Below are 13,423 nucleotides of genomic sequence, written 5' to 3'. Positions count from 1 at the left end.
CTGTTGAAATGTGAAGGAATTTTCAGCACTTCTAACTTCTGACGCTGTGGTTCTTAACAGGAGAACCGATGGACCGTGCCCTCCAGGTCGGAGGTCGGTTTTGTTATATTATTCCCACAGCATTCACTAATTTTATCACATATTGCATATTTTCCTAATATTGTGCCTGGAGGAAAAAATGCAATATGTGATAGTATTAGTGAATACTGTGGTAATACTGTAACGGATCAGTAATAATCGCTGTCTGATTGGGATTCACAGCAAACTTTGACCTCAGATAAGGAGCGGCTTGTAGTGTCCAACTAGTTGCTGAATGTAGACTACATTTCTTAATGACGTCATTATTTTTCTGTTGTTTTTAGTCCAGAATCAAAAGAAAAAACAAATATTAGCAACTTTTAAATGTTGTTTTTTTGTTCTTTGTATTGCACACAGCAATCTAGAAGTAACAATAAATTTGGATCGATGGATGGATTAAAGTCTATTTTAATCGGAAGTTCCTGCAACAGATCAATAGTAAGTAGCACATACTTGTAAAGGAGAAGAGAAATAGAACAAAAATACAGAAAGCATAGTGTACATTTCTTACTCACACCCCTTCATTCTGATACCTCTAGAGAAAATTCAGCATAATCAATTATTTTTAGAAAACATCTGATTTGTGAGCAGAATCCACCTGTGTGATACTTAGTATGCATAAATCCAGCTGTTCTATAAGGCTCAGAGGTTTGTTAACAGGCAGGTCAGATAGAAAGCTGAGGTGGAGCTAACTGGTTAGCCCGAGGTTAGAAAATAACCAACTGAGTCAAACTAACATGGCTGACTCATGCTAGAGAATTGGTATTGATGACTGATTAGCATGACTATTAAAGTCTCTAACATGAGACTCGCAAGTTGGCAAGAACTAGCGAAAGTTACCTTTTGCTAGATTTGGTTAGCTTTTAACTTTAAGTCTTTTTCAATTGTTTCTTTGTGTTTTTTCTTTTAAATTTCTCATCTGTCTGCTCTGTGTTAGCAGAAACTACACATTGTCTACCTTCTGTTAGCTTTGTGCTAGCAGAAACTACACATTGTCTACCTTCTGTTAGCTTTGTGCTAGCAGAAGCTACATATTATCTACCCCGCTGCTAGAAGGCAACAAGTTTGAAAACATTGGGTGTGAAATGACCAGAGGTAAAGTTTTACTTACTGTGTAATAAAATCTTTGGGTATATTTGATGTACATTTTCAATGGGGGGAATTATGTATTTTCCAGGCACATAGTGTCTTTTTATAGCACCATCAAGTAACTATGTTGCTTGATGGTGCTCAGACTGTAAACCAAAAATAACTTAAAAGAAATTTGACGACACATCATAGGCATATGTGACGCATTGAAATAGGTTACTGTCTTTTTAAGAAGCTCCTGCTCTTTCTGACACTCTCCTTTGGCGTGTCATTACAACAATGGGGGAGTAACATTATAAAGCTTCAAAAAGTTGCTTTTGTATCAGTCCATGTAAATAAACACTAAAACCTAAAATAAAATACCTTTTGAAATTCTTCAATTTGTAAGATTTTGGGTTAATAACAGATTTCAAATGTGATTTCTAAGATTCACAAGTGAAGTCAATATTTCTGACAAGAACTATTGACGGAATAACTACAAGTATATCACTACACTATTCTTTGAGTTTAGTTGTGTATCACAATCCAACAAATTAAAGAAGTTCAAAATGCTTTACACCATAGAAACATAACACAGTAACCAATTATGAAACAAGCAATAAACATTACATCTCATCAAAATCATCAAGCAAACACACATTAAATGTGCTGATCATTGTTCCAGTTACTCTGAATTACAGCAAATTAAACATGCAGGATTTTAGTCTTGATTTTAAAGGAAGTCAGTGTTTTGGCTGTTTTGCAGTTTTCTGGAAGTTGCTGCTTTTCACAAAGAAATCTGACACAAAGATGATGTGGCCATTGAAAGTTGTATCTTCTCCCGACAGGATTTTCCTCCAATAGAAACGAGACTCAACTGCAAACTGTTTTTAAAACTCAATATTCTGTTTTTGAAGCCAGGGTGTAGCTTCTTCATTAACTGAAAACCGGCATAATTTTACAGTAAAACAAAAAGCATTCATTCTTTTTATTTGTTCATTTCTTTTACCTCTTTCTCTGCCTTGGCCTTTCTAGAGCTTGAGTAATGAAGCAGAGCTTCAAAATATGATCCTTTTTGAGGTTTATGTGGCAAAAACATCTGCTTGTGTCACGGGAGACATGGCGCAGAAATGTTGTTTTCATTTGAGGTCATTCTGGTCTGTTCTTGCATCCAGATATGATGACAAACTGTTACTTAATCCAGATTAAAACTCCTTTTTTTAAAAACATTTTCCCTTCTTCAGACACATTTTTGCTAAAATCCTAAAATAAAAATCATCAAAGTGTTTGATGGCAGCGGTGTTTCAACTGAGACTCTGAGGTCAGTGCTGTTGTGTGAATAGAGCAGTTTCTTTTTCTTTTTTAATTTTTTTTTCCAGCAGCAGCACTACATGATCACCACCATCAATTTTCCCTTCAGCCAGTGTGAATAAAACATGGAACAATTCAGCGGAGGATTGCAGCGGGATCGATGCTCGGTCCGGTTTCGGGGGGGGGGAACTGATGTTGCTTTCATCATCACGCTGCAGCTGGCGCTTACATAACCCTCAGATTTTCACCCAGCTCCCCTGGCCGCCTCGCGTCCACGCCCCCCGCCGCATACGCCTCCCGCACTGATTCAGATGTCTGACAAGCTTTAAATGCGTGTGCGGACTTCGGATAGGTCACGATGCGCTTTTCCGAAAAGTCAAGCGAGTCCCTCTGAAATCATAAGAAATCAATGGCGGCGCGAGGATTTACTGGATGCAACTTAATTTGCTGAAAGCGATTTCGCCAGTGACCTTTCGCTGTTTTGATCTGCTGTTAGTTTGAACTTTACTGTCGCCACTTCATTAGCGGGCCTTGTGTCTCTGCAAGCAAAGGCTTCCGTGAACTTTTATTTTACAGTACACAACGCTGCTTTTAATTTATTTATTACACACATTCCTCCGCGCGCGCACACACACGCACACACATGTTTGCGTGGCTATCTATGTAGGGACTTTCCATTGACTTCCATTTATTTCTACAGCCTAAAGGGTAAGGCCTAAACCTAACCCTAACCCTATCTCAATTCACATCTTAATCCTAAATCTGACCCCTGACCCAAAAACAGCGTTTGCCCTTGTGGGGGCCAGGCTTCAGGCCCCACAAGGAGCAGTGGGTCCCCACAACGTAGTACGTGTCAGGAAAATGGTCCCCACAAGGTATTACAAACGCTCGCCCACACACACACACACACGCCCACACACACATACACACTTACACACACACCCACACGCACACACACACACTTCTCGTAGTTCCCTGCTATTCTTTCCGCCAATTCTTCCTCATTTCATGTTGAGTTTTTGGAGAACAGCACACTGTAAAAAAGGATTTTTGTGGACTGTAAATATGGTCTGTGCAAGTTATTTAAAATGTACCTTTATACAATAGGAATCAAATCATTACAACTTTATTGTAACAGGCAAATCCTGCCAACACCAGCTGATTGTGGACAGTATAAATTGCAACGTAGCAAAAAAATATAATATTTACTCAATTAATTTGGTTCTTATAACCCATTACATGCCAGAAAGTAAAGTTCCTTTAAATCGATGCTTAAAACCCACCAGTTTAGATCTGCTTTTGGCCCACAGCAACTGGAACATTGAGCAATATAACATTGAGCGATGTAAGTGATGTGTGTTGGCGTGATCATTTTGATGATGACATTTGACAAAATGTTGCGTTTCATAGTCGATGGACGCATTGCAGGATTAATATATTGCCATTTAAAACATTCTCTAACATTTTGTGAAAGTATATTATAATTTGAGCATTTACAAACAGAGTAGTTAATTCATGAGTTAGCAAGCATGAATAAATACTGAGTATGTTGGCTTTGGGAGTAATTAGGCATTAAGGGCTAAGCATTAATAAATGTATTGATTTACAGCTTATTAAGTATGACTCATCCTTAATTAATGATGTTTTCAAGGTTAAATGAGGTGTAGTTATTATAAAGTGCTTCTCCTTTTGTGTGTTTATTTATTTATTTTGGCCTCTGTCAGAACTTCAGGAGTCCTCTGAGCTGCAACATTTTTGGCAATCAAAGGGAGATGAAACAGAAAATAAAAAAATAATAATAATCTGCCTCCACTGCAGATCCTTTCGGCCGCTGGTGCGTCGGACTGGTTTTACGGCAGAATGAGCGGACTGTGAGGGAACGGAGTTCATCGTGATCTTCACTGAGCTTCAGAGGGCAAAAGACAATCCGACATGACTTCTGAGGACGGAGCGCCAGATGCACTTCTGTAGTAACCAGATTTCCTTTGGTCATCAATCCTTTCTTATCGTATGCATTTGCAGAAGTTGCAACAGTGTGAGAGTTAAATCATAATAATAATGATCGTGGAATATTTATTTTCTGAGAAGCAAAGCTCTCTACACCAACCCTATAAACATCCAGTGTGGAAACAGAAAATGATCTCAGCTCTAGTCGTATTGCCGTACTGCGTATCACTTCTTTGTTGATTTATGTGACAAAACAAACTGAAGTGGAAAGCAGCCAAAAGAACAAATATGATCTTACCATAGTTTGTATTTTCCTTCAACTTCTGAGGAGGGAACAGGCTAGTATTTAAAAAAAAAAAAAAAAAAATTGTTTAGATCCAACTAGCATTTTCAATTGTCCCGAGCGTACATGACGGTTTATCCTGAGGCCAGGCTGCAGCCAAACCCGAGGGATTAGTATACCAGCCCGCACAACACCCCCCCTCCACACACACACACACACACACACACACACACACACACACAACAAACACCATCCCTCCCACGCAGGGCTTACCCCCTCCCAGGTCTAACACCCCCCCACACACACCTCTTTAGCCGAATGGTTCAGTCCTAAAGGTTCGAATAGCAACAGGCTGCACACTTTCCTTTTACATGCTGTTTTTTTTTTTTTTTCTGACGTTTGCTAGCGATCCTCCGCAAAGAAGTCAGAGGTCAGAGGTCAGAGCTGCCATGTGAGAGATTGAAATTCTCCTTGTTTTTAATTTTTTCTCTCTCTTTCATTTCTCTTCGGGGGTGGAGGGCAGGGAGTGGAGGGCGCTCAAGGCCACTTCGCCGTCGCAGATGCTTGTTGTCATGGAAACATGAATAAGGGCCTCCAGTGTTTTGGCAATCACAGCGCACATAGAGAAGACCCGTCCACATGTTTTTCAGATTATCATCTAAACACGGTGGCGAACGGTTCTCACCGCCCGTGTCAGGTTTGGTTAATGCTCCGCCTGCGGGGCCGCCGAACCCGAGTTCCCGTTCATTTATTTATTTTTAATTTTTTTTACTCCTATAATCAGCAGAGGAGGACTGTCCGTGCGCCAGAGTGTCCTTGAGTGAGACATTGAATCAGAGTGCTGACTGCTCATCCCTCCCAAGATAAGCAAATCGGCAAAAAGGACTGGAGTATTCCTCTTTCTTTGAAGCAGGAAGAAAGGAGGAGGTGATGCAAATTTGTTTCTCTGCAACCTTGCGACATTGATGGTGACAGTTTTTGCTGCACCACACGCAATTCTTGAGGTTTAGATTCGGACCGTACGCAGACGAGGATGGAACAGAACGTACAGCTGGATTGGGCTGTGATTATCGCCCTTTATCTTTTACACACTTTGCCTCGAGTTCAAGCATTAATGTCAGTTTTTATGTGTCAAAGTGACACGAATTGGTGCGTAAATGCGCGGCAGAAGACAAATTAATTAGCAGAATCTGAAAAGTGTGGCGTGCACTTTCATTCTGCCCCTAAATAAAATCCAGTTTGATCTACTTTGTTTAGAAGTAACCTGGGAGGCAGTATGAAGGCCTTTGAGGTTATTAAAGCTGCAGCATGTAACTTTTCTTAAATAGTCACATATTTATTAAAATTGTCACTGTTGTGACAGTATTGTACCACAGATAATCTTGTTCTAAAGTTGGATATTGGAGAACTTTTCACACAGATCATTAGTTACTGTGAACACCTGCTGCCCCACCGCACAGCAACAGCTGCCATAATGAATAGATTTGTTTTGGTTTATTTATTTTTTACATGTACAGAAAAGTACTTACGTGTAGCAAGAACACAAAATAAAAAAAAAGAGTTTTGACATTATGCTTTGTGCTGCATTGCAAAGACACAAAACCTTACCAACTATTTTTGGTCTAGTTTCTAGTGCAAGTATCTTACCTCTCATGAAATATGAGAAAACGTAACTTTTCAGCAAGATACAGGAGCTTATTTTGGGTCTGTTAGTTCTTAATATTGATGAAAAAGCGCTAATATATCAGTTGAAGAAAATAAAAGGTAAAGGTGATTTTATTTTTATAGGGCATTTTCATCAACAAGGCAAGACAAAGAGCTTTACAAGGATTAAAAGGAAATACAAACAAACCAAAGGAAAGAGCAAAAGAAGAAAAAGCTAATAATGTTGATCCAAAGTAAATAAACTAGATTAAAAGGAAAGGAAAGGCAATTCTGTGTGCAGCTCAAACTGTATGGAAACTTTTAAAAACAGCGTGAAAGTGTTTGGCGGACGGATGGGCCAGAGCAGAGGTCACCGACACTTCCTGGCCGGAACAGAATGGCGTTCTGGGTCTTCTGCATGCACTCCTCCAGCTCCGCCCCTCCGCCTGCTGCAGAACATGGTACGTCCCGCGATGGGACATCATTTTAGAGAGTAGATGTCTTGCATGGAGGCAAAGCTCTCTAATCCGAAGGCCAGATAATTCGACCGCAAAGAGGATTAGCTCCACCCCAGCAGAACCATTGGCTAAATTTAGCCGCTGTACTCTCTGTCTCCATCGGCGTCCATCTGACTCCTCCTTCCTCTCCTCCTCCCCGCCTGTCACACCTTCCACGCAGTAACACCATCACAAACAGCTGCACTGTAAAAGCTCTTTTTTTTTTTTTTTTTTGGACTCACGGAGCCAAATAATCTGCTTCCGTGTTCACCTTTGGGGTTAAAGACATTTCGTCAGAGTTCAGGTGTTTAGGAGGCCTCGCTTTGAGGGAAGAAATGTGCCTTTCCCGTTTTATCCCTCTCCTCCATCTGGAGAGGGTTCACGTGATGCGGGCGCGGTGGGATTACTGCCTGATGGTGGTGGGCTGGCCCCCCCCCCGGAGGGAGGAGCCACCTCCCCCCAAACCCCTCCCCTGCAACCTGACGCAGCAAAGGCGACGTCTCCTGCAAACATTCCGGAGAATTTTTAACATCTTCAATTTCTGAAAAAACGAAGCCTAGCATGAGCTGCCGGCGATGAAGTGAGCTTGAAATGAATTCAGATATTTAAGGATGTGTTTTAAAAAAGCAGCCAAATAGATACTGGTTGAAGGAAGGCTTATTAGCGACAAATAAAATGCAGTTTTGAAATGTGGAAGGAAAAAACAAACCCATCTGTGCCTATGTGGAAAAGTGATCACCCTCTAAACTTAGTAAGTCGTGGTTGAATGTGTTTTACGCTGCATAAATTCATATATTACCAAGTATTTCTGGTCTAGTTTCTAGTGCAAATAGTACAATTGAAATAAGACAAAACTAACTCAATAACTTTCATTGAAGAAAAAGTTCTAGTTCCAATGGTGGAGTATTTCACTTATAACAAAAATGTCTTATAAATGAAATAATCTGCCAGTGGAACTAGAACTTTTCCTTCAATATGAAGGAATTATTGACATAAAACAAGCTGCTATATCTTGCTGAAAAGTTACTCGTGAGTTAGTTTTGTCTTATTTCAATTGTACTAAGATATTTGTACTAGAAACTAGACCAAATACTTGGTAAGATTTTGAGTTTTTGCAGTGTACGTTACTGTCGAGGAGTTATGTCCAACTTTCCTTCACATCAGTGTTTTTAGCTCTGCTACATTGGGGGAGTTTTCAATGATGAACAACCTGGTTAGAGTCATGTCACTGCATGTCCAGACTTCAACTAGGCCACTACAAATCCAGAGCTGGATCGCTGTCCTGCAGAATGACAGGACAGGTGACAAACTAATGGGTGGACGTTTTTCGGTAGATTCAACTAGAGGGACAATTCAATGTTCCAGTTAACTACTGAAAGGTGTCCAGGTCCGGAAGCAGCCCCACGCCATCACACTGCCACCGCCATGCTTGACTGTTGGCATTTTGAAAAGTGATGTCAATCATTCACAGCTTTTCCTCCTGCTCTCTGATTGGCCCAGTTGAAATTCTACTGGAGAAATCAAGGCAAATGGGAGAAAGCCCTGACCTTACAGTGAGGGAAGATGAGAATCGAGTTGAGCTACGACCAGAATACAACTATATGCTATAACAGAAACCATTAATTTTATTCTTCTCATTAGGTTGTCACTCATTTCCTTTTCTATTGCCTTTCGTCCCGTTTCTCAGAAGCTCGGGATGAAGACTTAAAAATCCTACAAGTGATAATCCAAACCATAATCCAATTAGCCTCCCCGTCAACCTTCTCCAGCTGCAGAAAATAGGGATTTATGAAATATGTGATATTACCCTCGCACGCTGAGTAAAGACTGTTTCAGCAGACATTAATAATGTATGTGTGTGTGAATGAGTGTCTTTGCACTCTGATGTCCTAATGAAATCCTCATCTGTTCCTGGCTGGGTTTGTTTACCCAGCTGGGCTCGTCTGAGTTATTAGCGTGGTGTCACGGTGCTTCCACGCCTCTTGTTGGGCCCTAATTTAAGAAGAGCGATCTGAGGAAGTTAATATGTTTCGCTTTGATGAATGGAGGTGGGAACGCAGTGGGGGAGGAGGGCGGCGTTGTGGGTCTGACCTCCCCCCCCGAAATAAATGCTCTCGCCCAGCTGGACACGCCAAGGTGGCTTTAGTCACCTGACCGGGCTCACTGGCGTTCATCCAGGACCGCAGTCGTACAGAGACGCTTTTTAAGAACGGACGTTGAAGACAAAAGAATTGTGCTTTGTGAACTGCTATGTGAAGACGGGCAAGAGGCCAAGAGCCTTGGCAAAATTTACCCGCGGTTTTGGAGGATTAAAAATGTGTTTTTCCGCTTCTCCATTCTCGGGTCCGACAGAGACCCGAGAATATTTTCTTTTTATCCAGCCAAAACACACACACTGTCACGCACACAGAAGTTGTGTGACCGTCGTTTTGTGCTCAGACTGCAGACAGTAAATCCCCGCTGATGGGATCAACTGGGCTTGTTGACCTGCAGCACTGCAGACACTGACATCTTCTGGACATGTTTGAGACTGGAATTAGTCATATTTATCCTTAAATATAAATACTAAGACCACCTAATGTGAGGTGAAAAACACTGGTTCTGTCTTCATCATGGCACCTTGGAGCAGATGGTGCTTCAAGGTAAAAGGAATTTACTCTAAAAGTAAATCCCTGTTACTTTTAGAGTAAAATTCACATTTTACTCTAAAAGTAAATATTTTGACGGCTTGTTGACTGGTGGAGTTTTCAAAACCTCAAGTAATAGTGGTGCTACTTCAGGATATTTTAACTCAATTGAAAATAAGAGCAGTCATCCAAGAAAATTTGTCATGAAGTGTGGTGTGTTGGTGGCGGTGAGGCAAACGCAGTAGACCCAGATGAGGTGTGATGAGGAGTTTAATGGTGAAAAAATAAACAGTAACAGTCCACAGACCTGGCAGCACTGCTGAGCGGAAGGCAAATGCTCACAACAGGTAGCAACAGGCGAACACGGACGAACACAGACGTAGGAACCGTACATTGACGTAACAAGACGTACACTGACGTAGGACCCGACAAACACACGGAGACACAGGTGACATTAAATACACAAGAGGTAATCAGGGAACAAGATACACCTGGGGACTAATCACGGGGAGACAGGACAACACAGAGACTCAGACACACAGAAAACTTGAAATAAACATACAGAAAAACATGGATCCTGACAGTACCCCCCCCTTAACGGGCGGCTCCCAGACGCCCAAAAACTGAAACGCAACAAGGGTGGGTGGAGGGGAGCCAGAGTCTATGAACAACGAAAAACAACCTATCAAATAGGCGGAGACACGAGGGTCCAAAGTCCAAAAAACAAAAACACAAACCCAACTGGTTGGGCGGAAACACAGGAAGGCGGGAACCAAGGAGGCGGTCCGGCGGCCGTCCGCGGCGCAGGAGGCGGGAACCAAGGAGGCGGGAACCAAGGAGGCGGGAACCAAGGAGGCGGTCCGGCGGCCGTCCGCGGCGCAGGAGGCGGGAACCAAGGAGGCGGTCCGGCGGCCGTCCGCGGCGCAGGAGGCGGGAACCAAGGAGGCGGTCCGGCGGCCGTCCGCGGCGCAGGAGGCGGGAACCAAGGAGGCGGGAACCAAGGAGGCGGGAACCAAGGAGGCGGTCCGGCGGCCGTCCGCGGGAACCAAGGAGGCGGGAACCAAGGAGGCGGTCCGGCGGCCGTCCGCGGCGCAGGAGGCGGGAACCAAGGAGGCGGTCCGGCGGCCGTCCGCGGCGACGAGGAGGAGTCTCTGGGGTCTCGGGAGGAGCACAAGGGGTCTCGGGAGGAGCACAAGGGGTCTCGGGAGGAGCACAAGGGGTCTCGGGAGGAGCACAAGGAGTCTCTGGGGTCTCGGGAGGAGCACAAGGAGTCTCTGGGGTCTCGGGAGGAGCACAAGGAGTCTCTGGGGTCTCGGGAGGAGCACAAGGAGTCTCTGGTGTCTCGGGAGGAGCACAAGGAGTCTCTGGTGTCTCGGGAGGAGCACAAGGAGTCTCTGGGGTCTCGGGAGGAGCACAAGGAGTCTCTGGGGTCTCGGGAGGAGCACAAGGAGTCTCTGGGGTCTCGGGAGGAGCACAAGGAGTCTCTGGGGTCTCGGGAGGAGCACTAGGGGGCTCTGGACTGACACTAGGGGGCTCTGGACTGACACTAGGGGGCTCTGGACTGACACTAGGGGGCTCTGGACTGACACTAGGAACAACGGGGAACTCGGAACTGGCACTAGGAAGCTCGGGACAGGCACTAACTGGAGGCTCGGAACTAGGAGGCTCGGGACAGGCACTAACTGGGGCAGGAAAGCCTACTACCCATGCCATCTGCCGGCCTGGAGCCAGGCGGGCCGCCTGGAATCCCATCACCATGGGCACAGTGGCAGGAGTAGTCCTTGGAGCGGCGGCAGAAACGGGCTCGGGTGCGCCGGCTGGAGCGGCGGCAGAAACGGGCTCGGGTGCGCCGGCTGGAGCGGCGGCAGAAACGGGCTCGGGTGCGCCGGCTGGAGCGGCGGCAGAAACGGGCTCGGGTGCGCCGGCTGGAGCGGCGGCAGAAACGGAGGCTGGACGTACTGGAGCTGAGGCGGGGCTGGCGGAAAGATTGTCCGGCTTGGGAGGCAGAGGTTCGCCGGCCATGATGGCCAGAGCTGCCTCACGCTCCCACTCTGCCTCCCTTTGCAGTTCCACCAGCCGCGGGTGCGGAAAGCGTGGAACCCAATACTCCAGCAATAGTCCCAAGCGAATAGCGAGGCCGAGCCGTCTGCAATCAGCGTTGGGCTTAGCCTTGACCTCGACATATTCCCTTATGGTCTCCGTTAGCTCTTGTAGCTCATCCGGGTCCATGATGGAGGGGAGAAAAAAAATCAAAAATAGCGTGCCTCACCGTTCAGCTGGTCGGGTCCTTCTGTCATGAAGTGTGGTGTGTTGGTGGCGGTGAGGCAAACGCAGTAGACCCAGATGAGGTGTGATGAGGAGTTTAATGGTGAAAAAATAAACAGTAACAGTCCACAGACCTGGCAGCACTGCTGAGCGGAAGGCAAATGCTCACAACAGGTAGCAACAGGCGAACACGGACGAACACAGACGTAGGAACCGTACATTGACGTAACATGACGTACACTGACGTACACTGACGTACACTGACGTACACTGACGTACACTGACGTACACTGACGTACACTAACGTAGGACCCGACAAACACACGGAGACACAGGTGACATTAAATACACAAGAGGTAATCAGGGAACAAGATACACCTGGGGACTAATCACGGGGAGACAGGACAACACAGAGACTCAGACACACAGAAAACTTGAAATAAACATACAGAAAAACATGGATCCTGACAAAATTACTCAAGTAAAGTGAAAGGGTATTTTGTAGAAAAAAAGAAAAAAAAGCCTAGTCCAGTACTGAGTAACTTATCATAACTTCTGATTTAGTATTAAATTATGTCATCGGTGAAATAAAAATACAAAGTTCTGTGCAAATTCAGGTATTGTAGCAACTACAATGAGAAAAACAAATGAATAACATTACAAAATAACAGATCTAGGCCAAAAATCCCCTCGCTTTTCCAAGTCAATTGTTTTCAATATAAAATTTACAAAACTAATACTGACAGTGGGCAATGTTTTTGTTTTTATATACGTAATAAATAAATAGTAGATTTCGTCAAATAAATTGCTTAAAGGCTTTTATTGAAGGGAAAGTGTTAGATATTTTTCAGCCACATAGTGCCATTTTGTAGCACAATCAAATAATTGTTATTTTCAGTTGCTATAAAAATGTATATAATATATACATATAATATATAATAAACATATCAAACGCGACTTAAAAAATGGACTTTGCAATGAATGCTTTGAAATTGTGCCTCTGTCTCTTTAAGAAGCTCCTGCTCTTTCCAACACTCCTCCTTCAACACATCATCACTTTAACTTTTCTCCATTAAGGCTTTGCCAACATTTTTAGGAGCGTTTGCACAGAGAAGTTGTTTGCATGATGAGCTCAGCAGATGTGCAGTTCCACCAGGTGTTTGCTGATTGCTGCTACCGCTAGTCTGAAGGAGCAGAGTGGGGAAGACGTAGGGAGCTTGGAAACTGGAGCCCCAAGGAGAAGCTTTGTGGAAAAGGCAGCACCCGGTGAGAACGACCGTGAGTGGTTGCCGCGGGAGATTAAAAGGTTTCTCAAACATGCATGAAAGAATCAAAACAACACTCCAGATATATTTCTGATGAGGGAATAACATTCTGACATAATACACAGCTAAAAAAAAAAAAAATCAATTTTACAAACTACTTTAAGTAAATATAAGTGAGTAATGGTAGCTAGTTACTAACCACTAATGCTAGTTAGTATGGCCACTGATGACGGTTTTTCTGTAACAGTGAGTTGGTTCTCCACCATTAGCACATTTAGCAGCGAGTACATGGGGATGATTGACAGCACTAAGACCCGCCTCGTGGCTCTGATTGGTTGTTTTTGAATCAGGACGACTCTGCGGAGTTGGCAGAAATAGTAGCTCAGAGAGGAGGTGGAGGTCATCTGTCTCATAATATACCATCAAGACAGTTTTGAC

General features: G+C 44.0%; 1 protein-coding gene across 2 annotated transcripts in view; it reads right to left on the bottom strand.

Annotated features, from left to right (window-relative positions):
• sv2ba (synaptic vesicle glycoprotein 2Ba) overlaps positions 1 to 13,423 on the bottom strand; it is a 45,413-nt gene that overhangs the window by 26,258 nt on the left and 5,732 nt on the right. Inside the window, exon 1 of one of the 2 annotated variants that reach the window (XM_044098623.1) lies at positions 4,703 to 4,740. The exons of the other annotated variant lie outside the window; for it this stretch is intronic. The gene's annotated coding sequence lies outside the window, so the exon portion shown is untranslated. Of the gene's footprint in view, positions 1 to 4,702; positions 4,741 to 13,423 lie in introns of those variants that run through there. 2 annotated transcript variants of the gene reach the window in all.

This window comes from Gambusia affinis, linkage group LG02 (assembly GCF_019740435.1).
Source record: "Gambusia affinis linkage group LG02, SWU_Gaff_1.0, whole genome shotgun sequence".
Lineage (NCBI taxonomy): Eukaryota > Metazoa > Chordata > Actinopteri > Cyprinodontiformes > Poeciliidae > Gambusia > Gambusia affinis.
Note: the sequence above shows the minus strand (reverse complement) of the source record. Positions and strands in the feature narration are given on the sequence as shown.